General features: G+C 45.8%; 1 protein-coding gene across 1 annotated transcript in view; it reads right to left on the bottom strand.

The window, feature by feature from the left end:
• Positions 1–23,076, bottom strand: part of FREM1 (FRAS1 related extracellular matrix 1) — a 578,635-nt gene extending 555,559 nt beyond the window's left edge. The window contains exon 1 of the mRNA XM_085633804.1: positions 22,816–23,076. The gene's annotated coding sequence lies outside the window, so the exon portion shown is untranslated. The remainder of the gene's footprint in view (positions 1–22,815) is intronic.
• Positions 23,077–26,164: the final 3,088 nt, after the last annotated feature.

Below are 26,164 nucleotides of genomic sequence, written 5' to 3' on the forward strand. Positions count from 1 at the left end.
AGGGACTGGTTACATATGGGATGAATGGTGAATGCATCCAGTCTTTTAACATAGCAAGAGGTGTTCAACAGGGTTGCATTCTTACCCCTTTTTTATTTGTAATGTACATTAACCACCTGAAAGGGGTGCTGTACAGTAGTGGCTTATAAGTTCTGAAGGCAAAGGGTAGACCCATCCATGTGCTTTTATACACAGATGACCCAGTTTCAATTGCTTGCACTGCCAGAAGCTTACACCAGCTCTTAGATTTATTTGTTTCTTTTATGAATGAAATGGATCTCACCATCGATCACAAGAAATCTCATTTCATAGTGGTTGGCCATAAGAATACATAAACAGCCAACTTTGTAACTCAGGGACAATCTTTAAGTAGAGTGGAAAATGTTTCCTACCTGGGGATTCTACTAAATTTTAATCTTAGCTGGCAACCCCATATATAAAAAAACACTTGGATTTTAAAGAGGTCTATTTTGGGTCTGAATGATTTTGCTAACCGGTTGGGGCGCAGGCCAAGAAACCTAATGTTAGATGTGTATATGGCAAAATGTATTCCAATGGCAACATTTGGGAGTGATGTCTGGGACTTTGCATGAATTCACTCTGTCCAGGTTACTGAAAATAAGTTTCTTAGGGGTTTGCTGTCAGTGGGCCGAAGCACTCTGTCTGAAATTACTCATGAAGAATTGGGCAGGAATTTTATTTCTGATTGTATTTGATTGTGCCCACTTTTATGTTGGTGTTCAATTTGGCACAAGGAGGAACCAGATTTGAATCTCTTGATTCACAGGGATTGTTTGTCTTTAGACAATGCCCTTCATATTTCCTGATTTAACTCCATAAAATCCTCCTTTCAACTCCTTGGGATGTCTAGTTCATTTTTTGATCCTGAAGCCATAGTAAACAAGCATTTGCAGTGCAATAGGTCTCGCATTTGCCAGTATTAAATCTATTCGCATTGTAAATGACAATGCCTTTTATTTATCTGTTTTGATAATAACACATAAATAAAAGGCAGCGTCATTTACAATGCCAATAGCTCAAACTCTTGTAAATGCGAGACCTCGGCCGCCATTGTCCTGGTCTGCTTGGAAAGTCAAAGCACACATGGAGCACTGAAAGTTGCAGGAAAGTATGTCATGCCTGCAGTAGGAGAAATGCATTAAAGAAAATAGTGCTTACAGACTAAATAAGACATACCGTGTAACAACTGAAGTAAAAGGGCCAGTCCTCAATAGAGGTTACAAATGAAGACAAGGCGGTGATAAGCAGAGACTAACAAGCCTATTAACGAATCAAAAGCCAGTATTTATAAAGGACAATGGCACAAGCCAATGAAAAATATGGGCGGAGAGTGGGTGGAGCTTCAAGTCCATACTCGAATACACAATGCCTCGCAGAGCAGCGCATGCGCTGCCCAGGCTCTACCTAACAAGGATGTGGCTTGGGTAATTAAGACGTTTTCCTGATGGGTGACAGCCGAGCTGGAGTCCACTGCTCTATCCAAACAGTCCATGCGTACATATATCATTGTTAAATCAGTGAGGGGAATCGAGCTGTTTCTCCTCCTGGATTTTTCTAAACATCATCAATGTCTTTTAACTTATTTTAGACTGAGTATTTTTATCAGCTTCTGTTCCAAAAAGGGCAATGGTTTAAGAAAACTTGTCTGTCCCTTTATACCTGGAAAAATGTTTCAGAGTGTGATACCATTCACATAGTGCTAATCTGCCCCAGATTATTTTCCCTGTGCTCCAAGTATATCAGGCACTTCTGTTGTCGATTAACTTTAGACAGATTAGGGACGCCTTTTAATATTTATAGTTGTTATCCACCCCTAAACGGTGTGTTTTTTTATACCCAGGTTTCTGGCAGGTGTCTGTCTGTAGTGCTAACTTTCAACTATGCAGGGTTGTATATTATGACACTATGGCACCTTATGAAAGTCTGTTCTGCTAATATTGTTCTTAGGTTGTTTTTATGTGTTGATCTTATTGCGTAAGGATTTTATTGGTGTATGTAAAGACCTGCTGGGTTTATATGCATACTTATATGACTTTCATGGATAATCGAACAAAGTTTATGAACTGAACTGATATAAAATGAACGTACATTAATATTTATCACAAATATAGTTGTACTTTTTCAAATGTAATAAGCTTTTTTTTAACTTTTAGCTATACTTTACTTTTTTGGGAAAACCAAAAATGAATGGCAGTGGAACATTGGGAGTCATCTCCCAGTCTATGAGGTCATTTTTATGTTTTTTGTTAAGGACTACCAGGATTTTCCTAGCATTTCCCAACAGAATGAATGACATTAGAACATCCACTGTAGGGCAGAGGGTCTGGTGTCTACTGACCAGCAGCCCAATATCCATGGGGTCGTCGCTCAATAGATTCCACTGGGGGCGAAAGCAGAAGCCCTGCTAGCAGAATTAGGGCAGTTTCCCCAACTCATAAGAGAGAGTGGACCAACAATTTGGTGAATAGGGTACGCTGTCACATTTGCAGCAGATTACCCTGTCCGCCAAATTCTTAATATGTCCATAAATGGTGCATGCCAGAGTTGAAACCCCAAGTTAGATCTTTTACCTTTTTTCAGCAAACCACCAGTCCTTTCCTTGATTGAAACACCTCATTGTGCCAACCCCTGAACTGCACTGGATATCTATTAGATCAGAGTTTGCATTTACCCACAAGTCCCTTCGCCATCAAACTGACTGTAGCAGATTGCTTCAAACATGACACTCGTGACTATGATGGCCTCAGTCAAAATTTTGGCTACAATATTTTGGTAGCACAATATATTTCTGCTACCGGGTCTGATGTACCATCGGGGATGTAGCATGAGCCAGGCATACTGGAGAGCTGTTTCACATACGCTTCAAGATGTGAGTTGACAGGATGCATTTTTCACAAAATCCGTGCTTTTGGGTATTATTGATGTCCTGAGTTAGGAATTGGGACAACAGTTCTCAAATACCAAGCTAGATGTTGCTAAGCATTGGTGAGCTGCAGCAGCATCACCTTAACATGAACAGCTGAGAGTGTTGTCCAATTTTGAAGGAGACGTTTTATCACGCTAGGGCTGCCCCAAAAACATGACAAAATGCGTGGCTCCTGGTGGAATAATTTTGATATCTTTTTGTGATTGGTGCTTTGCATGAAATGCATTTTTCCTATCAAATCTTTTATAAAATTGCATTATACTGTACACATTGCTATGTACTGCTAGGACTTGGTCTTGTCCCGCAGTTTTATTATGAGGGCCGGTACATGAATCACATTCCACTAGTGGTCCTAGTTACTACTAATGTTTAAGCAGCAACTAAGAAGTAGTTAGTTGGTCACGATTTATAACTTTGAAATGAGTAAATAGGACAGTTTGGATGAACTGGAATATACTGCAGGACTTTAAAATGAAGTGCTGATTAAAGCTGGTTTTGGCACTGCAGTCAATGCAAAGATGGTGTGATCTCCAGGTTGAAGCCCTGTTCTGCCCTGCCCACCTTTGGAGTAAGGGAACACAAACCAAAAGAGATCAGGTGCAGCAATGACGTGGTGGGACCATATGCGGCTACCTGACTAAGGGCCAGATTACGATGCTGGTCGGACCAGTGTCTAACCGGCATCGTTGCGGTAAAGGGACCGGCTGACAGGTAGTCGGCAGTCCCGAGTGCCAAATTATGTTCCAACCACAATGGAGGGATTCAGAAACATGCCTCTTTGCATTGAGGCATTGGGACTTGTGCTGCACCCCTTTTTCGGGCTGCAGCACAAGTCTCAATGCCAAAAGCCATGTGCAGTGCCTGTCACACGAAGCAGGAATGTTTTATGGGGGGTAATGGGCCCATAGTGGAGAGCAACGGGGGACTGGGGCCCTGCTAGGGACCCCAATTCAGCCTTTCCACCGGCCTTTTCACGTCGGAAGAACCGACCTGAAATGGCTGGCGGAAAGGTGGATCGTAATCCTCAAGGCGGTGCCTGAGAAGGCACTGCCTCCATTGTGGAAAATGCGATACGACCGACTGCCCGATGGGCTCCTTGACCCATTGGAAGCTGTTGGTCAGTCCCTAGAGAAATGCGGTCCGACCAACCGCATCGTAATGCGGAGGACTGACCGCAGATGTAGATGTCAGTGGGACCGACACCGATCAGTTCATTGAGTTGTTTACATATGAAAATTGATTGTGATTGATTACGAGTGCCTTCCACCTTGATATGGTTTAGGTCCAGAGGCAGTTAGGATAGCCACAGCACTCAATAGAAGGTGCACCTTGGCTCAAAATGGTAGCACAAGCCCTACACCAGCGGCAATGGAATTGGGTGGGTGGGGGGCGTGGTTAGCCCTAACCATGTGGTTTGCCCTATCTATAGAATCCATGGTCCATTAGGAAAAGGCGGCTGTTTACCACAGAGCTCATGTCAAAACTGGGGAGCCACTTTTGATTTGATGGACAGTGGCAGAAAATGGGGACGGGATGACATGTTCCAGCTAACCTATACCTGGGTACTTAATGACAAGTGGCCTTGACCTTGGTATTTTTACCCCTTTACTCTTGCTGAACCTGTTCTTGAATCACCCGCCAGATATCCTCTTGTAGAATGCAACACTGCCCTCCTCTTAATATGCCTCTACTGTAACTGCCATACCAATGCTGGAATTAGACTGCCTCATCTGCCTTTTCGGTACGGGAGGGAATACTGTGTTGGGCGATTGCGCTCCACAAGCTCCGACTCTGAGCTGGAGTCAGGTTCCTCCACCCTGACATTTAGCATATAGGCCAGTAGGTGGTCCCTTGCTGGGGCCTTCACTGTTCAGGCATACCCTCAAAACAACATCACCTACTCTCTGCTCCATGAAAAATAAAACACTGGATCTACAACCCAGAACACAGCAACCCACAGCAGTTAAGAAGTGGTTGAAAAGTTGGCCTTAGGAGACCTCAGCAAATGCCAGCAATCCAAAACCCAAACCAACCACCTCAGCCCTCCCCCACCACCAGTGAATCTAAAAAAAGTATAAACCTAATCAGCTAGGAAGCAGAAGAAGGTAAGTTAGAGAGGTGGGAATGGCAAAGTGAAAAGGAATCCAGAAGGGCAGCAATAAAGAAAGGTACAGGCCAGAAAGCAGGGTGAAAAAATTGGAAATAGTGAGTAAATCCAAATCTGACCACTCCAGGGGTATTCAGATGCCGCACGTGCACATTTGCGATACCTTCACTATTATCAGAATCCCACCCTTTAAGACTTTTCAGTAAGGGAAACATCTAGTTATATGCATACAGGTGGTGACATACATGCACTAGTGTCCGGTGAAAACCCTTAAGGAGTTCTTGTGAGCGCCCACTTCCAAGACATCCATTGCATTATTGATCTATGTGGACAGGGCATCCCTCTCGCATTACCAGGTTTCAGAAGTGCGTTCTTCAGGCTTATCATTGGTGGACATTGATACCTACCAGCAACTTCTCTCCTTATGCCTTTAGGATAGGGGTGACAATTTTGATAGTGAGCACGAGCTTCAGTCCAAGTGAATTCATGAAATTGGGGCTTGGGTCCTGTAGCTTCTACAAGTGTATGTATGGGACAAATTCCTTTAGATTACAAAGATTCTCTATTTTCTCAAATGCATTAATGTTTTTTTAGCGTACCACGTGTCTCTGGGTTTAAATGCTTGACAGGTTACTGCCAGTATCCAGCTAAACTTTTCGTGGATCTTGTAAACAAAGTAAAATCAGGTTCCCCCAAGGAGACCCGCCCATTCTATATACTAAAATTCATCTATCTGGCCTTCCCAGATACTATCCTTGACCTCCTGAATCTGTCTCTCTCTCAGGGTACTGTGCCTTCAGACTTCAAAGAAGCAGTGGTCATCCCGTTGCAAAAGAAGCAAGGCATGGACCCTCTTAAGCTGGATAACTACAGACCAATATCTCTCCTTCCCTTTTCTGCTAAATTATTGGAGACCCATGTAGCCAGCTGTCTCAGTTCCTTTCTAGAGGAAACCAACTTTTTGGATACCCACCAGGCAGGTTTTCGCCCATCATACTCCACTGAATGTGTTATACTTTCCGTCATAGATGATCTAAAATGTCATGCGGATGTGGACTTTACTCAGGCTCTGATTCTCTTAGACCTGTCTGCAGCCTTCAATACTGTTAACCATGCAATATTGTTGAATCGGGTTGCTGCAGCTGGTCTCAGAGGCACTGCCTTGGGTTGGGTCAGATCCTTTTTAGAGGGTCGCAAGCAATCGGTATGGCTCTCACCCTACAAGTCCAACATGGTAAATATGAATTATGGAGTTCCGCAAGGTTCCTCTCGTTCCCCTATTCTCTTCAATGTTTATATACACCCACTCATTTCCAGACTTCGTCAGATGGGGATTAAAATATATAACTATGCTGATGATATGCAGCTAATTTTTACCATTGAAGAGTCAACTAAATCAGAGGAATTTGTTAGGAACTCAATGCTGTTCATCAAGAATTGGATGAACAGCAATCAATAAAAATTTAATTCAGAAAAAAACTAAATCATCATCCCCAAAAACATATTTCTGTATTGGACTCCCACACACTGGTCTCTGGATTAGGTGTGGCTCCTCACCCTAAGCCAGTGATTAAGAGTCTGGGCATACAAATAGATGTGGACCGCTCAATGAGTTTGTAGATTGGCTCAGTCACATCTGCTTGCTTTGTCCAACTTCGGAAATTGTGAAAGATTAGAAGATTTTTCAACAGAGAAGCTAGCATCCAAATCATAATCGCCTTGATACTTTCCAAAATTGATTATGGGAATTCAATATACCTCGGCCTCCCTCAAAATCAGAAGCATCGTTGGCATGTGATTCAGAATCAAGCAGCCAAAATCATTTACCAACAAGATAGACGGTGACATGTTAGACCGCTGCTGAAAGAGCTCCACTGGCTGCCGGTGGAGCAGCGATCTGTTTAAAACTGGATGTATCCTATTCAAAGTCATACATGGGCTGGGTCCCAAATTCATATCCTCGAGAGTCCTCAAACACTACCCTCAGCGCACCTTAAGATCCATGCATATGAATCTTTTGGTAGTACCAAGATTCAGACGCAAACGCACCGGAGGGTCGAGGTTTTCTGTACATGGCCCGACATTGTGGAACTCTCTGCCGACTTCCCTGAGACTTGAAGAAGACTATCTGTGTTTCAGAAAGCTGCTAAAGACTTGGCTTTTTACTCTAGCTCATAATTAGACTGTTTCTGGTGTAGATCTGTCCAACTCAAACCTTAGCGCCAAGAGACCTGCTGGTGTACGTGCACTTTAGAAATTCACAATTAACATAACATAACATCAATGTAGATCATTCATGAGTCTGAGTGATGGCATCTATGCATGGGACGAAGAACTATATCATATGGTGTAACATATATCAAGTAGGAAGTGCTTAATTTGTTAAAAAATAGCAATGAGCTGGGGCCCGAGCCGCTATTACTTAGAAGCCTGCCACCAGAGCTGCCACAAATGCCAGGGCTGCCAAGTTTGAAGGCAGCCTGGTCTTCATTCCACCTTATGCCTCTTTCTTCCTCCACCATATACACTATGCCTCTGTATCTCACTCTTGAAGATTCAGTTTTCCCAATTTGTCGCTTCTTTCCTACTTTTCTATTTCTCTTTCAGAGGTGGCCGAGTCAACAAATAAACAAGCATTTACAATGCAATGGTCTCGGCATTGTTAAAGTTAGAGCTATTGGCATTGCTCATGACATTATTTTTGTTTATGTTTTTGTTTTTAAAACTTTTAAAGAAACGGCATTGTTATTTACAATGTCAATAGCTTAATCTCTCTCAAATGTGAGACCTATTTTTGTGCAGGTTTCCTACCTGACCAAAAATAATCATCCCCTCAACGCAGGCACCCTTGCACCATGGTACAAAGGTACCTGTGTTGACACACGGCAGCCCATCATGTGCCAGTGCAGGGGGAAAGGACAGGAATGCGTCATATCTGATAGATATAGTGCATTCCTGCCCTTTTCGTTTGCCATAGGGCTGAGCAGCAAAAGCAGCTAACAGCAAAGCACATTGGTAAGATCTCACGTTGCTGAGTCTGGCCATCAGGGAAGCAAGCACGCATTGTGTGGTCATTCTCCGCTTGAGATATTCCAGCCTACCAGCCAACTCACAAGGTGCCACCGTGTGACACGATATCGGCGCCCATCGGCGATGAGCCGATATCACACGGTGGCAGGGAAAATGAGCTCAAAACCACTGAAAGTTGTGGTTTTCCAGCTCGTTTTCGGAGGCTTCGAACTCCGGCGTACATTGAGGGGTGTTGATACACCGAGGACATCGGCACTAGCCTCAGAAAGCTTTATGGGGGTGGGGTTCAAAAGTATCCCTACAGTACTTCTCGGCACGCTCCCTCTTCCTCACACGGTGACATTTTTTGTGCAAGTTAAAAGGACGCTTCATTAGGTACTGTGCTTGTGCAACTCTCCTGGCATACTGGCGGCTCAGAACGGCATGACTGTGACGGCGTCTGTTACCCCGGCACAAATATGCATGTCGTTTTTACCAGTCTTCTTGGCGCGAGTCTTACCTCTGTCTTACCGGCCAACCCGGTGTGAAGCAGCGCTGATGAATGTGAACACTTGGTAAATGCATCATGTTGGCACCGCACTCGACAAACCACTAAGGGAACAGAACATTAGGGAGTTGGAAGGTGCCAGCGATTGAAACTGGCTAGCAACGTGCTTAGTGCTGCTATAAGTGCAGAAGGTGCCCCGGCACCGGAATCCACCGCTGGATCCCCTTCATGAAGGACTTTGAATATATTACCGAGATGAGGGAGGAGGGCCGTGCTACACCACTGAGCGAGAAATATCCGAATGTATGCAAGAGTCGGGTATACAACCTGGAGCTGTGAACACCCACCCGCCTTACTTATTCGAAAAGAAAGACGTTTCGCGAGCAGTACCTCGTTGGGTGAAAACCTGTGCCTCGGGATTTAAGTCTAGACAGCCCACTGAATTGAAAATGCATCTATCCGCACATCGGTATTTTTGAACTGTGAAAAGCAAACCTAAAAAAGTATTTTCAAATACTTTTTTGTAATTTCAGAGTATGCCACGTGCAAAACAATTTAGTGCTCGGAATTTTTAAATGAGTTTGCACCTCTTACCCAGTTGTCTCTACAAACAGCTAAACACATGAAAAGCTTCGGCACTTGAGACCACGCACAGTCTCTATATACCCGACCTCACGACGGGCCCAAAGGACTCGGCCTCACTATACTTCAATTTTCTTCATCTCTGGTGCACTTCTTGGCTCTCCATGAGCGCTTAGGCCCAGGTTTCTCACGATGCATGTCACGTTACACGTACGATGAGTAGCGAGAGGGGACATGTGAGCCAACTACCTGCAAAATGAGCCCCCACCACGGCTCCCCAAAACGTGCATTAATTCTCCACAAACGGCGGCCGCCTCTCGCTCTCTCCTGTCGCGGCGTCTCGCAAGCCACCGCTCGTTAGGCTCGGGGCCCGGCAGACGGTGCCGGCATCTTTCTCTTCCAGGGAAGTAACACGTTGACAAATGCTGCGCCGGCTCCGAGTAAACTCGCAGCGCCGAGCCATCCATCCAGCTCACCCCGGCTCCCGGAGGAGGGCGCGCTGCTCGTCGGAGGCGGGAAGGAGAGGGCTGGGGCTAATGCTCCACCCCGCTGAGGCGAGGAGACGGGGCGCGCCAGCAGGCTGGGGTGAGGCCCGGTATGAGGGAGGCAATGGGGAGCGTGGTGGTAACAGGAAAGCACCAACCCGAGGGAGGAGTACATGCCAAGACATAAAGGACGGAGGTCTGTGGTGCCTGAGAAACAAGTCAAAGTAGGAGAAGGCGGAGCAACACACGACAGCCGGGGAGAGGATGAGCACACCACCGCCTTTCTGCGAGGTGAAGCAGAAATGCTCGTGGGAGGCGGGAAGGAGAGGGCTGGGGCTAATGCTCCACCCCGCTGAGGCGAGGAGACGGGGCGCGCCAGCAGGCTGGGGTGAGGCCCGGTCCGAGGGAGGCAATGGGGAGGGTGGTGGTAACAGGAAAGCACCAACCCGAGGGAGGAGTACACGCCAAGACATAAAGGACAGAGGTCTGTGGTGCCTGAGAAACAAGTCAAAGTAGGAGAAGGCGGAGCAACACACGACAGCCGGGGGAGAGGATGAGCACACCACCGCCTTTCTCCGAGGTGAAGCAGAAATGCCTCGGAGAAACGCAGTGGCGTTTTCGGATTCGGGCGTGTTTTTCTTTTTCTCTCCTCTTGCCATTGGCTGGAATGTTTACATTCCAGGGGAGAAAAAGAATCGAAAAAACACGCCCCCGAAAAGGACGGGGCTTGTTTGGAGAGACAAACCTCTTCTCCAATGGCTGACCAGCATTTAAGAGGCCAGCCAATGGAGAAGAGGAGAGAAGTGAGGCGGGTTCAAGCCCCTCTTCTCCAAGTCATTAAATCTCGCGAGCGAGACTGCGCAAGCGCAGCCTTCGCTAGCCGAGACCCAAAAAGGAGAACTGAGCCAAGGCTCTGGCTTGGCTCTTAGAACCCATGCACGAGCTGAGCCCTGAAAATGTTTGCTATGTAAATCATACAACAAACATCCAGTAAATTATGATAAAGGCTCTTCTAAATTCATAAAAGTGTACATCTTAAACATGTGAAAGCTTTGACATTAATACGTCACATTGTAGTACTGCACAAGAAATATTTGTTAAATTAATTTATTAATATAAATAGTAACAGTTTTTAAACATAACCCATTAGTGAACCAAGAGGCATAACAGTTGTCATGTAAACCCTGTATGTGCCCCAGATTTTTATAGAGCAACATTATAGTCTATTAAATAAAACACACCAGCTGTTGCTACAACAGGTATTCTGAGCTCGCATAGTTTTTGTATGTGATAATGAAGAAAAATTAGTTTTTGTGGTAAAATATTTAGGCAAGATCACACAATTTAAGAAAGATAGCCGCAATTTGTCCAGGTTTTCTGGTTTTACTTTGTACAAATGTGAAACTAAATGGGTTTATATTTGTCTTTTCTATGTTAACACTTTCGTTTTACTTCTTTATGCATTTTTCTGCAGTTTTTATATAGCATGAACTCGACCTGAAGGTATTGGAACTTTACATGAGCACCAGTTACATTACAAAAGGACACATTCATATTTTATAGGCAAAGGGTGATTTAGGGCCTGATTACAAGTTTGGATGTCTTACCGCCATACCGTCACAGCGGTGATCTCCTGCCTGCTGTATTACTATGTCACCGTTCGCCCAGCTGTGGTGTTTCTGATGGCGGGGAATATTTTTTTCTATGTATCAATGCAGGTGTGTATATTTTGACTTCACACGTGTTAAATGTACACGTATGCATGACACATGTAAAATAAGCATTTGCAATGCAATGGGTCTCGCTTTTACGCAAGTTTGAGCTATTGACATTGTAAATGACAATGCCTTTTATTTATGTGTTTTGATAATTGACACATAAATAAGAGGCATTGTCATTTACAATGCCAATAGCTCAAACTCTTATGAATGCAAGACCTCGGCCACCATTGTACCGGCTTGCTTGTAAAGAGGGTCCCTATTGGTATAGGGATATCTAATATATGTGTTGGTACACTGTACCTGTCTACGTTTATGTTGAAGTTATGTGTGTGTGTGTGTGTGTATATATATATATATATATATATATATATACACATATATATGTATATATATTACCTACTGGCGGTCGCCAGTAGGTAGTTATAGTTAGGACCACGTTTCCATAGGAAAACCTCAACATTCTATTTTGAATAACTTTGGCGCCGGTCGACGAATCCTCGCGAATTTCTCAAAATAGGTGGGGCGCTACGCTCCGCTCCTACCCTGAAAGTCTCGGGGGGATTCGTCAAGCGGGGGCTGAGATAAAAGGGGGGTCCCAAAACGCGTTTTTCCCATGCATTTTTCCATAGGACCTTTAGAACGAGCTACAGCCCGAACGGCTGAACAGAATTACTAGAAATTTGGCAGAGAGGTAGTCCCTAGGTCAAGGAAGTGCCTTTTGTAGGTTTGGTGTAAATCTGTTCAGTAGATTCTGAGAAAATAGCCTTTAAATCAATATATATATCTGAGCCCGCTTACGGTACGCTTACCGTACGCTTACCGTACGCTTACCGTAAGCTTACGGTGGCGTGCGCGAGCGCGATTCTGATTGGCTCTTAGATCTTAGTAAACATTCGAATCGGCCGAAACCAGGAAGCGGCGTCCGCCATTTTGTCTCTCGCACTGAGTGTTGTTTATCAAACATGATGGCCAAAAACATGTTACGGGGCTGTTTTGACAACTCCCTCCCACATAGTCATGTTGAGGGAGTCCCCAAACATCCCCCAAGAGCAAAAACGGTTTTATTTTTTTTTCGGCAATTTCGCGGGGTACGCTTACCGTACGCTTACCGTACGCTTACCGTAAGCTTACCGTACGCTTACGGTAAAAAAATAAAAATAAAAAAAACACTATCCACACTTACCCCACCCCCTGTGCTTTTGGTGGCCGCAGGCCACCAAATGTGCAGGGCTTATTAATAGAGAAAAAAAACGTAATTTTGGCAACATGAAATTATAAAATCGAAATAAAAAAAACACTATCCACATTGACCTCACCCCCTGTGCTTTTGGTGGCCGAAGGCCACCAAATGTACAGGGCTTATTAAAGTTGATAAAAACCGTGCACGGAACGAACTGCGTTAAGTGGGCGCGCACGCCACAAATGGCGTAAAGTAACTTAGCATTTAAAAAACCGTACAAATTCACTGAAAAAACCATAGGTTTCACACACGTTATAGTTAGGAAATAGCATTTAAAAAACCTTGCTAATTCACTGAAAAAACCATAGGTTTCACACATGTTATAGTTAGCTGGACATTTTACTGATAAAAAACCAATGAAATTCCCCCGTTATAGTTACTGTAGGCAACTATAACTCACGCGACTGTAATCCTCTGCTGATGACATATGTGTCTTTATGAAAAAAAAATATTTGTAATATATGTATAGCTAAAATTTAATGGAAGAAGATATGGGCAAATAAGTGTCTAAATACAGTATTAGCATCAGCAGAGGATTACGGTCGCGTGAGTTATAGTTGCCTACAGTAACTATAACGGGGGAATTTCATTGGTTTTTTATCAGTAAAATGTCCAGCTAACTATAACATGTGTGAAACCTATGGTTTTTTCAGTGAATTAGCAAGGTTTTTTAAATGCCATTTCCTAACTATAACGTGTGTGAAACCTATGGTTTTTTCAGTGAATATGTGTATATATATATATATATATATATATATATATTATCTACTGGCGGTCGCCAGTAGATAGTTATAGTTAGGACCGTGTTTCCATAGGAAATCCGCAACATTCTATTTGGAATAACTTTGGCGCCGATTGACGAATCCTCGCGAAATTCTCAAAATAGGTGCGGCGCTCCGCTCCTTCCCTGAAAGTCTCGGGGGGATTCGTCAAGCGGGGGCTGAGAAAAAGGGGGGTCTCAAAACGCATTTTCCCCATGCATTTTTCCATAGGACCTTTAGTCCGAGCTACAGCCCGAACGGCTGAACAGAATTACTTGAAATTTGGCAGAGAGGTAGCCCTCAGGTCAGGGATGTGCCTTTTGAAGGTCTCGTGTAAATCTGTTCAGTATTTCCTGAGAAAATAGCATTTAAATCAATATATATCTCTATAGGCCCGCTCCGAGCGCGTACCGTAAGCTTACCGTATGCGCACGCCGCCGTGCGCGAGCGCGATTCTGATTGGTTGTTAGATCTTAGTAAACATTCGAATCGGTCGAAACCAGGAAGTGTCGGCCGCCATTTTGTCTCTCGCACTCTGAGGGGGTGAAAAACAAAGGTGGATAACGTGAAAAGGGGGCAGGGTGGACAGTTCCTGACCCCCTAGCCTTTGTCAGGGGGTCCCAGAAGGACCCCCAAGGGCAAAAATGTATTATAATTTTTTTGCGAAAAATCGCGGAATGCGCGTACCGTACGTTCACGGCGTAAACGTAAAAATTCCGCGAACTTCGCGTAACGATTCCGCGACTACGCGTACCGTGCGCGCACGGTAAAAAAATTTTTTCAAAAAGGAGAGATTAAAAAAAAAAAAAATTGTGAGGTAAGGTTGGCTCTTAAAAGAGCCGTTGTGTTAATACAGGGATAGAGGAAAGAAAGAATGGGAATATTATGAACATCTACAAACGTGCTGGTCTATCTTATTGTTAATAAGGGAAACACTGGTCTCCCCAAAAACAATAAGACCACAACACGTTGTACACCTCATTGAAACCCTCTGAAATCGAGGGTTAATGTCCAGAGGAGCTGAAGAAGGTGATGCTCCCACCTCAGAGGAAGGGCTCAGCTGAGCTGCCGATGATGTACTCGGCTGAGCTTCTGAGGTTGGGCTCCGGTGACTTACTGAAGAGTTTTCTCCAGTATGTCGAGCAAAGGTCCTGGGATGTTTATCCTGAAGGTGTCTCATCATAGAGTGATTTCCAAAGGAATACTTCTTCCTTGGATTTCCTCTAGATAAAACACGGTCACAAAGTGTGCAAGTGACCAATGGAGCATTGACCTTTTTCTGCCCCTCTGGAAAAGTAAAATACTCCCACACAAAAGAATCCTTTTGTTTCCTCCTTCTCTGTATGATGATGGTGCTGCTAGGCTCACTCTCAGAAGAGGACTGCTGTTCTGCCATTGTATCTCAATGTCAATTCAGCTCCTTCTCCTAGGGGATCTCAAGCAGTAATGAGGGGAATGGGTGTGGTGTTGGAAGTTTCTGGAACTGAAAGTAGTTTAAACCAATGAAAAGTGTTCTTTGTGGATCACATGACCTACCGTGCGCGCTCCGTAAGCTTACGCTACGCGCTCCGTAAGCTTACGCTACGCGCTCGTAAACAAGTACGCATGCGCAAACGTGATGTAAACATGCGCTTACGGAGCTCTTACGGAGCGCGTACGTATGACGCACTCGCGCATGCGCATTACACGCACCCGCGTAACCGCGACATTGGTTCCGCGCAACGCGCATGCGTGTACGCGTACGTCACGTACGTATCACGTAAGCGCACCGTACTTATGACGTACGGAGTGCATAGCATCAGCTTACCGTACGTGCATCGTATCCCGTAAGCGCACCGTACTTATGACATACGGAGCGCGTAGCATCAGCTTACCGTACGCGCACGGAAAAAAATCCATAAAAAAAAAAAAAAAGTTTCAAGGGTTTTAGAAGATAACAACTGTGATGTACAACTGTATGTAAACATTAATTTTTAAAAAATTAACCATTCCATAATGCAGGATATAGTACATATATTATTTTATACATAGGTTGGATATTATTTTTTAACAAAAATCTCAAAAAAAAATTTACATTTAAAAAACCTTTGAAATTCACTGAAAAAACCATAGGTTTCACACACGTTATAGTTATGAATTAGCATTTAAAAAACCTTGCAATTTCACTGAAAAAACCATAGGTTTCACACATGTTATAGTTAGCAGGACATTTCACTCGTGAAACACCAATGAAATTCCCCCGTTATAGTTAGTGCAGGCAACTATAACTCACGCGACCGCAATCCTCTGCTGATGACGTCAGATATTACATCACTGATGACATATGTGTTTTTCTGAAAAAAAAATATTTGTAATATATGTATAGCTAAAAATTAATGGAAGAAGACATGGGTAAATAAGTGTCTAAATACAGTGATGTAATATCTGACGTCATCAGCAGAGGATTGCGGTCGCGTGAGTTATAGTTGCCTGCACTAACTATAACGGGGGAATTTCATTGGTTTTTCACAAGTGAAATGTCCTGCTAACTATAACATGTGTGAAACCTATGGTTTTTTCAGTGAATATATATATATATATATATATATATATATATATATATATATAGATATATAAAGTATTCTAATAAGTATTGTGAATATATATGGTGAATAGATGTTTTGTTATGGTTTGGCCCATTAGTTTGGGAATGAGCTAGATGGAATAGGTTTTGAATTATAATTGGTAAGTTAAGACCACACTAGTGACCAATTAAGAAGTTGACTGGCTGAAGACATATCCATTTGTTGCCATAAGAAGACCAACTTTTGTTTCTTCATGTATTTTGTGCGCGGGTCTTAGTGGGATGTTTTGGGCAAACCCCTATTTTTGATACACATGCTTGCAAAGTCAAAGCGCGTATGGCGTGCAAAGGTTGAGCGAAAACATGTGTGCCTGCAGTAGGTGAAACGCATTAAAGAAAGTAGGGCTTACAGACGAAATAAGACGTACCGTTGAACTACCGAAGTAAAAGGGTCAGTCCTCTTCTCACTTCTGCCCCTACCATTCTGCTATTTATTAGCCATTTCTGGATACATAAACATACAAATGCACTGTAGAAAATCTTGGAGCTGTTTTAGTGACTACTACGGTTCATGTGGCTGCTCCCACAATTTGATGAGAAGAATAGCAAAGGCGCACTTTATTTCACTGATTATTACTTTGGCCTAAAAGATGGCTGTCAAAAAGAGTTTCCAAATGAGGCCAGAAGAAACCGTATAGTATTAAACAGGCTTTTAAAGAAAAAAGGTTGCTGCTCAACACATGGTAAACAGTTGGTAAACAAGCCAAGTTGGAAACAAAGCCTGCACGCGCACTTCCCCAACCTAATAAAGTGTCATTCATTTGCAGACACATGTAAATGAAATCCCCGTGGAGTTTGCTTTCAGAATACACAGATGATACATGAAAGCCACTCTCCTGAAAGCCGCCTTCAGTGCCGGATCTTAATAGGGCTCACGTTTCAGGTCGGCCAACATTTTTACTTGTAAGAGACAATAGCGTGATGAAAGCTGGGAACAAATTAATCCAAACGTAAGTGAGAATGGAAACTGCTGAACTGCTTTATCTTTAAACATGTTAATGAAAAGCGTGGGTGCTTTACACAGCAGCTTTTAGTATTAATACTTTTTTTGCATTTTGATTTCATTTTGGTTAGGACTGTGATCAGTAATTCAAAAGAAAAAAATTATTTGCGGCATCCGGGCTTTGCCTTTAAACATGTTAATCTAAAACGCGGGTGCAGCAATTGCTTTAAAAGTAAAGGAATAGAAACATTTTTTTTCTATTTCTTTACTTTTGCATCAATCGCAGCACCCGGGCTTTAGTTTAACATGGTTAAGGGTAAAACACATGTGCTGTGATTGTAGCAAAAGTAAACAAATAGAAAAAAAATTGTGCGGCCGCCATTGTTTTTCTCCATTTGTTTACTGTTGTTACTATTGCAGCACCCCCACTTCACCTTTAAACATGTTAAGCTAAAACACAGGTGCCATGATTGCTGCAAAAGTAAAGAAATAGGGAAAAAAATGTATTCCTTTATTTTTTCAGCAATCACTGCACCAGCGCTTTAGCCTAACATGTTTAAAGGTAAAGCACGGGTGCCTTGAAGAATTGTTTTCTTTTTAATTACTGACCCGATTTGTAATTTAAATGAAACCCATCTGCAAAATAGTTTTTTGCAGATGGAAACAAAACCTTACAGGAAAACACATGAACGTTAAAATACTCTTGTGGAAGCAATGAAAACATTACAACAACAACAAAACGAACATTGAAATACTTTTGCATTCCCAAAGAATAGTGAGAATGTAAAGATGGTATAAATGTTTTTTTGAGTCAACACAAAAGATGGTATAAATGCTTCGTTTCAATGTCAGCCAACACAAAGTCCGTTTCAATGCATTCTTAAATGAAAGAACAAACAAGCATTGGCTACGCGACGCGATATGTGGTGGGGGAGGGGGAGAAGCTGGAGCTGTGTGCGCGCGCGCTCTAAAAGAAAAAAAAGGACGCAAGTGGAGCGCGCGATGGCGCTGCTGCTCGTGCATGTGCGCGTAACCGCACGCTCCATGCCAGCATAAAGCATGTGGTAGGACTTTTCAAAGCCCACTACTAAATGTCTCGCAGGGCAGCGCATGCGCTGGCTCAGGCGACACCTAAAAAACCTACTACTAGTACTTTCCCATTGCTGGCCCAGTACAGTCAATGGGTAAATACTGCAAAATTGACTTACCTGGATTTCGACACCAACAGGGTCGTTTTCTTCTGGGTCAAGATGCTGCTGTGAAGGGGGGCCCTGGAGGAAGGGATCCGCATGGGAGATGAAGTTAAGAAAAGGAAATGGGTATGTATGCACCCCAATTCCTTTGATTCTGCTGCCTCGAAACAAGCAGTGTTCCCGTCACGGTCGGCTCAATGGAAAGCCAACTTGTAATTCCGACGGCAGTGAACTTGTCTGTACCACCCTCTGACAACTGCTTTGCCCCTACCACCTTTGTGGCGGTCTGTGAATGACTGACGACTTCAGCGGGACTCCAGGGGTCTTTCCTTCAACAGACCGCCAACATCGTAATTCGGCAGGCGGCCGGCAACTGTGTGGCGGGGAATCCAATGCTGCTTCGACGCCAGTTCCCTTACCACCAAACTGGTAATCAGGCCCTAGGTGATTTGCCCATAATCAAAGAATACTGAACCGACAGAGGACTCGAATATAGTTCCCCAGTTCCAAAGTCGGCAGCTCTGGCCTAGCGCTACATCCTGGACAGAGGGAGGGCTTCAGACATAAGCCACATTAAAGCACGGCTCATTATGGGCTCGAGGTTCCCACAGGACCTCAATCTGAGCCAGAGCCAGGCTTCAGGCTCGACTTTTACCCCTCCCCCCCCCCCAGCTCGTCCTTTCACCTTTTCTGCCTTTTTCGCTCTTTCTCTGGATCAAGATCTGATTAAAAGTAATCTTTACCCACTTTTGTAAATAGCTAACCGTGTTATGGTACAGCGCTTGGTCCTCAGATACCCATGCATGTGACGAGGGCATGGAAAGCGAAGATTTCGTGGATAGCCCGGTACGGTTTGACCCATTCAGCACCTGTAGGTGATAGGACACTTAAGAAGTTGCTTAAATATGCATTTCTTACAGCTCAAGGAGAGCAGCCTGCCTAGGTGCAGCCTTCGGAACAAAGCAGCCAGGCAAGCACTGTTTGCACGGAGCTCAGAAATATTTCAAAGCAATTGGCATTCGTCCCGGCATTCCTCGGTCACACGGGGACACCTGGAATTCATGTTGCCTTCAAATACAAACTATGTTACTGCCTCAGGGTCGGGGGTTCCTGAACCCCTTTTTTGTTAGTTTCAGGGCTTTGTTAATCCTAAAGACACATAGGGCCTGCAAAGATTATCCCTCAGTGTATCTAATACTGGTTTACGAGATAAAAGTGAGAGCGTATTTTCCATATCGGACTGAATAATTCTGAGCAATATCGGACTGAATAATTCTGAGCCACTGTGTGGTTGCCCTGGTAACAATAGCCGAATATTTCCTGTCCCTTTGAATTATTTGTATGTGCCACTGTTTAAAGTGAAGCCCGGGTCACTGTTCGATGAGAAGTAAACACCCCCACCTTGGGTGCTTTCATGGTATCGTCTGACTGCTATTCTCGTGGTTCTTAACAACTGCTGGGCGCATTTCTCTGAACAGCAAATACTTCAAATACACGCGCGCAGTTGCAGATTCTTGTATTCGTCGTAGCCAGCTTTTAAAGTCTTTTAGGCGTCTACTCAGAGACTGTCCTACCACAAACAAAACAGCCGCTCTCCTCGGGGGCTTTTACGCTATTTGGTGCCTGTTTTTCATGTGTCTGTGCCCATAAAGGACCTTAGTCATCCCTGTGGTGGTCTGCTGCTGCTGGTGGTGTATTATGAAGGCGGAGACTGCTGCCAGGCGCTGTGGAGACCACCCAGACACTCTAAGAGTGCAGGTCAACAACAAATCCGGGGTCAGCCCTGGCCCACGGGTCACTGCTAACCCCATTCATCAAGCGCGAGCTGACTGCGGCAACAACAGGGTCAAGGGATGCAAAGGCAATGTTTCCGGTCAAGGGTCAGCTGATTGGTCCCTGCCCTTCACGGAGATCTCTATTGACAGTGCCTACAGAAATCAGTGCACACACATGTAACGGAGCAGTGTACTCACACAGGCACCGCACCTAAGCCTCTATGGCGAGGTGACTCGCGTGGTACAGAATTGGCCAAACCACCGGGGCATGGAAGAGCTGGGTGCTTCCCTCTGTTCCTCCACAGAGCCCAGAGGTGTATGCATCATTCAAATCTTGTGCAACCGTTTTAGCGCCACTTCCGACCTCCTCCTCCCCCACCCCGTGCACACACTCACCTGCCGACATCACACTATTGGAAACTGCATACAGGAAAGAGCATCTCTGAGGACCCTACATCCTCAATACAACAGAGAGGACAGCAAGAAACATGCATGTGGTGTCTAAAAACAGAGACAAGCTGCATGTCGCCATCAGCAATGGTGCCAATGGTCCCGGAGCAAGCAATGAAAATGACCCATTTGGCTGATGGTGGGCAGTCAAATTGAATAATCGAACAACTATCAAAGTTCAATGGGACGCACAAGGCTATGGGCACCCCTGTCACTACACCAATGGCAGCTATGCCCCTGGTCGCCCAGAAAAGCGTGTGACGCAACGTATAATCAAAGCCACTGGAATTATGCGGCAGGGAAGGGCCAAATTAGGCGGCAGAGTTGAATAAATTGTGCTCCAATGAAAGGCAAATTATGCGGCCTAATGTGGCACATTTTTTTTATTGAATTACTTCATTATTGTGTCATATTTGCACTTGTTAACACTTCCCGGGCATTGCTTGCACCTCATTTGCGCCGGTTTAACACAAAAATATAGCAACAAGAAACAGAATGGTGACCAACCAAGCTTTAGAAAAGGGCCTTGAACTGAGTGGCAGCACGTGTTACTGCGTCTTTAGTAACTTTTAAACTGTTTGAGATAGAAACAAACTTTTATGGGTTAAAATCTGGAGAATTCTGCAGCAGATGATGGATTATGTGGCAAATGCGGCAGATGTATACCTATGTGACAAACGCCGCAGCCGCACAATTGCATAATTCCAGTGGCCCTGAGTATAATGCTGCTGTTGACGACTCAGTTGCTGTTTGCAGGGTTCTTACTCTGTGTATATCGATGTATCCTGCGTAGCCTTTCAGGCCCGAGGGGTACTTTATATAGCAGTGATGCCCGCCAGGTCCGATTAAAAGGGGACTTGCATTATTAGCCGTCGCTCCAAAATGCAGCATGCTGTTCTCTGAGAAGCCAGAGTTCGCAGACGTTTGGAATAAGTAAAATAACTATTTACACCCATGGAGGAATGAAATCCACTAAGTGCAGAAAGAATATGAGTCCTATAATCGGTCATCCGCTTACCTCGCTTTTACTTCCTTCCTTCAGGTTCCGCTGTAAACCATATCTGCTAGTATAAGCGCGCTGCGCCGCTCACGGCGTCTTTATTCAGAGTTTGCCGGCAATATGAAGCCCACAGCTCAGTGGTCTGCACGAAGCACCCCTTCGCTATTGTAAGATTCGTCCCTAGTTTGTACTTTCGTACAAAGGGCTGGAATAAAAGGTGCGCTGAGTACCTGTATTTGTCCCGGTTTTACAACGTGCCCCCGCTGTGAGGTCGTCTTTTCGGATTGTGAGACAAGGTGTTTATTTTAGACTGAAGGTCTCTTTAAGCGAGAGCGGGAGCCGGCCCTTCTTTCTGCCCCCAATAGCACGACTCTGGCAAACAATGTTGGCTGTCAGTGGCACTAAACACTGAATAAACTGTTTTGCAAAGTTCAGTCACGAAGTTAGTCCAAATGCTTGCAGACTTTAGCTAGGGGCGATACCAAACGAGTTCACATAGGGGCGAGCACTTAGCTGAGATGAAACTCGATTTTATTCCCGTGTTCAATAACTTGTTATACAGAGTACACTGTGACCAGAATTACTCTGGGTTAGCTAACATTTTTGGTGGATATGTAGTGAAGTAACGCAAAATGATGGGGGACCCCTTGCAGAATGTGATGAGGTCTCCGAGTTTCCCGATATATCACATATATGGGCTGGATGGGGTCCCCTTAAAAGATTGGCGCCCCCCTCCACCGCAGTAACTGCAGGGAGATTACCTCCTTAGATTTGGGAATTAATGCACCAGATGTCAAAAGCGATTTGCTCAGGATCACACATTTAGGCAAATAAGGAAATGGAGGCCGGATATCCACTTCCTGCCGCCAAACTCTATAACTTAGTCTTAGAGACTAGATCAGTATAGGGGCAGCAAACGCCCTTCTGTACAAATGTTTCCAAGTAAATCATTATTTTAGAGTGTTCACCCTACAAACCAAATATTCCCGAAGGCGTATTTTTGTATATTCCGTATCCTGACGAACACTGGAGGACCTGATTGTAACTACAGTTCCTGTGCTAGAACTACTCCACCAGCGATAGATTGACGAGGAAGGTCACACTTTAAACCACTCTCCATCATTGACGATTCCTAACTACATTTCACTAAGGGGGCACTTCCTGAAGTTGTTACTTTAGTGTCCCACTTCTTTTGCAGTTTTATATAGCGGGAACTAGACCCGAAGGTATTAATGCGCTGTGCATGAGCACCAGTTAGGTCACGCAAGGATACATTCATTTTTTGGTAGGCACAGGAAAATTAAGTGATTTGCCCAGAAGCACAAAATGTTGAGGCGACGCCGAGACTCGAACCTGGCTCCCCAGTTCCAAAGCCGTCAAGTTACAAAAGCCGTAGACATAAAGCTCTGATCGCGCTACAGATGAAAACATGCCACCTTCAAAGACTGTACAGAAAAGTAAAGTTACTTACAGGTAGAATGGATCTGGGAGGCACCGAGCGAAGAGTACTTCTGCTAAGATGAGTTGCGTGAATCACGGACTCCGGAATCTTGGTTTAAACGAGGTGAGGAAAAAACATATAAACGGGAAAGGATGTGAAATTCCAGACTTTGTTGTCGGCCTTGCACTCCAGATGCACCGGGAGGTGTTGTGTCTAACCCCTCGCGAGCCCGGGACGCTGACGAGCCTTCCGCAGAGACAAGGCTGCAGGATGTCTTGAGTGGAGGGCTCTGCAGCAGCTCGCGGTGTTTACTCTGAGCCCAGCCTCCTTGGCAGGCAGCCCCAGCTCCCTCCGCGCCCGGGACACTTGTTAATGAGCTCTGCTCTTCATCATGTCTGTCCCTGCTGCTGCCTGCCCGCGAGGTTACAGCTAGCAGCTCCTGCTCGGCTCCAAACAGACAGAAACGCGCCCCTAAAAATAAAGAAACTTATATATGTATACATTCACTGAAAAGATAAAGGCTAAAGTACATGTATAGTTAGGAGAATATGTCAGTGACAACATTAACGTTTGGAGCACAAAAAAATCACAGGAATTCACCAGTTATAGTCAGTGGTGGCCGGCATAGCTCCTGGGTGGCGAGTCGGGAGGAGGGGGTGCGGGGGGGTGGAGGGGGTGCGGGGGGGTGGGGGGGGGCGGATGGGTCAAGCGAGGATGCGCACAGCAAAACAAAAATTAACTTAGCTTCCCACCTGGTCCCGCGTCTCCTCAAGAATCATGAAGCACAGCCAGGCCCCACAGACCAATTGGTAGGCACCCAGGCTACCCTGACCAAGCGCAACGCTGCAATTCAGCGTTGTGATTGGTTTTGAGCATCCTGATTTGACGTTCAACCAGGGAATGGGAGCCTGGGCATGCTCTCCACGCAGGCTATAATTAGGGCCGACTGGCCGTAGCGGGCACCAGTGGCGTTTCCCCCTGTGGGCTGCCATGGTGGGGGCCGGTTTTGGGCCCCTGGGGGACCGTTTTTGTTACCGGGGACCGGCAATATCGGCCCCCTGTAACAAAACCGGCCGAAACTGGTCCTAACAAACAACTCTTATGCACTCCCCCCCCTCCCCCTTTGCGGGTCCGGCTGAGCAGTTTGCCAGGGCCAATTTCAGTTCCCAGCCTGGCCCTGGCTGTAATGCAGCCTCCATGGAGAACGGGGAAAGTGCGCATGACGGGTTTGGGCAGCCCCAGAGGGCTTACCAACCAGTCATTGTGTACTTAGGAGTGGGCAAACCACTCCACTCCTCCCCTGCCCTGCTCCGTGAGCAGCCCCGCCCCCCGCCCGCCCGCAAAGCAGCACAAACATAAAATGATAATAACTGAAAGTTATCATTGTAGTAAGGTAGGATCCTTCTGCATGGTTACCCCCACTTTTTGCCTGGTGTTCTGCTGTTATTGACTAGTCTGACTGGGATCCTGCTAATCAGGACCCCGTCTTCCTGCTTTCTCCCTAAATTGTTATGTTCAGTACTTAGGAACATCCCAGATTGGATACTGTGGTACCTTTATAAGTCCCTTGTATATGGCACTAAGGTACCCAGGGCATAGGTACCCCAGAGGTCCCCCATGGGCTGAAGCATGCATTATGCCACCCATGGGAGACCATGCAAAATGAAACTACAGGCCTGCCATTGCAGCCTGAGTAAGCTGGTGCTGGTGTGGCTTAGACGCCAATGAAGACGGTCGCGTGAGCTGAGAGCTTCGCGCCGACCTTACCGGTTATCCTGTATTGAGCGCCGGATAGCTGTACCAGTGACCCTGGGGGGAGCCCCCTTGGAGGTGAGGAACTACTTTGCGGGAAATCGAGGGTCCTGCTGCCCCCAGGCGCTGAAAGCACACTCCGGGAAGACGGAGACCTGAGCTGCGTAGTCACAAAATGGCGACCGCCTCCCGGAATTGATCAGCAGTGCACAGCCTGGAAGCGACGATCTGGAGGGACATGCGCTTCCCCCCTATGAATGGTGAAGACTGAGCTCCTGGGGTAAGCCCCTGCCCCCCCCATCGCATGCCAAAAAGCGATTGTTGTAGATGCGGCTCGCGGACTAGTTGTGGAGGTGAAGAGTGCTGTGGCAGAGGTGACTCAGAGACGGCTGTGCGGACCAAGGGGGAGGCTGCCCCGTCGCATGTAACCTTCAGGCGCTGAGCCGACATCGGACACTGCTCTGAGAGAGGTGCGCTCCCCCCCCCCTGGATGCGGTGAAAGCGGAGCGCTTACAGCGGGACCTCTGTTCTCCTCCCGGTGGATGACGGGTGCGGTGGCTCCGGGCGATACGGCTCATGGATGGCCCCAGGACACGCAAGCAGGACGGCGCGGAGAGCTGCGGTGTGAGATGATGGAGTGCAGCTGCGTGGATCTGTGACCCCGGGGTGCTGCACTGGCATCGGGGCTACGCACCAAAGACCAGTTACAGAGTGCACGGTCTTTGCTTAACTCAGACGCGGGCTTAGTAACCATGATTTTGCAGTGCTCAACGAGATGCACAACACACGCTATGCCTGGCATTGCCTGCCATTGATCTCAGAGAGCCGCAGTCATAGGTGATGGCATTTAAGCCTGCAGTGGAAGTCATGGGCGTTGGACATGGGCTCCAAGGAGCAAGTCATTCAGGTGTCCAGAGACTTTAAAGACATTACGGTTGCAACGTGCCATAGTATTTTGTGAAACAAACGGGAAGTCGACATGGCTCGTTTAAAGTTTTGAGTAGGTGCGATGGCAGTTGACTGTTGCAATTGAAGTCTTCCATTAAACAGGATACTCAGTGTTTACATGGCGACATTCCACAGAAGAAAAGAGAAGTGACTTTGAAAGGATTTCGATAGGCCCCTTGACCCGACTGCAGGTAGCTGGCGGTGTCGCTCCCTTAAGACTGGGGCATTAGATCTGCAGCCCTGCATTGCACCACAGCCGGGAGAAGACGGAAAAGACCCTGCGCAGCGCTGAAGAACTCTGGCTGCGGGACTGCGGGGAGACGCTTGGGCCTGTTGAAGTGTGACCGGTGAAATCGATTAGAGATCGGAGATCATCCTCCAGCGCTGGTGGTGGGAGCTGGGAGCGGCGCAGTTCATCAGCGGACAAATCCGACATATGTTGAAGCGCTGCGGAGGTCCTGACCCTGAGGACGTGGGTGGCTGAACACCCTGGACGATTGTGAGCTGGGGCTTATTGTATGCGAACTGGATTTCGAAAGTGACGGCATGGAGAGCTCCACTGGACCATCTAAGATTTGAGAACTGAGATCCAAGCCACAGTGAAACTAGTGGAACTGGGACAACTTCACTTAGGGACTGGACGATTTACTAGACAGTGGCTGCTCCGTGGGGACCCCCG

Source organism: Triturus cristatus, chromosome 2_1 (genome assembly GCF_964204655.1).
Source record: "Triturus cristatus chromosome 2_1, aTriCri1.1, whole genome shotgun sequence".
Taxonomy (NCBI): domain Eukaryota; kingdom Metazoa; phylum Chordata; class Amphibia; order Caudata; family Salamandridae; genus Triturus; species Triturus cristatus.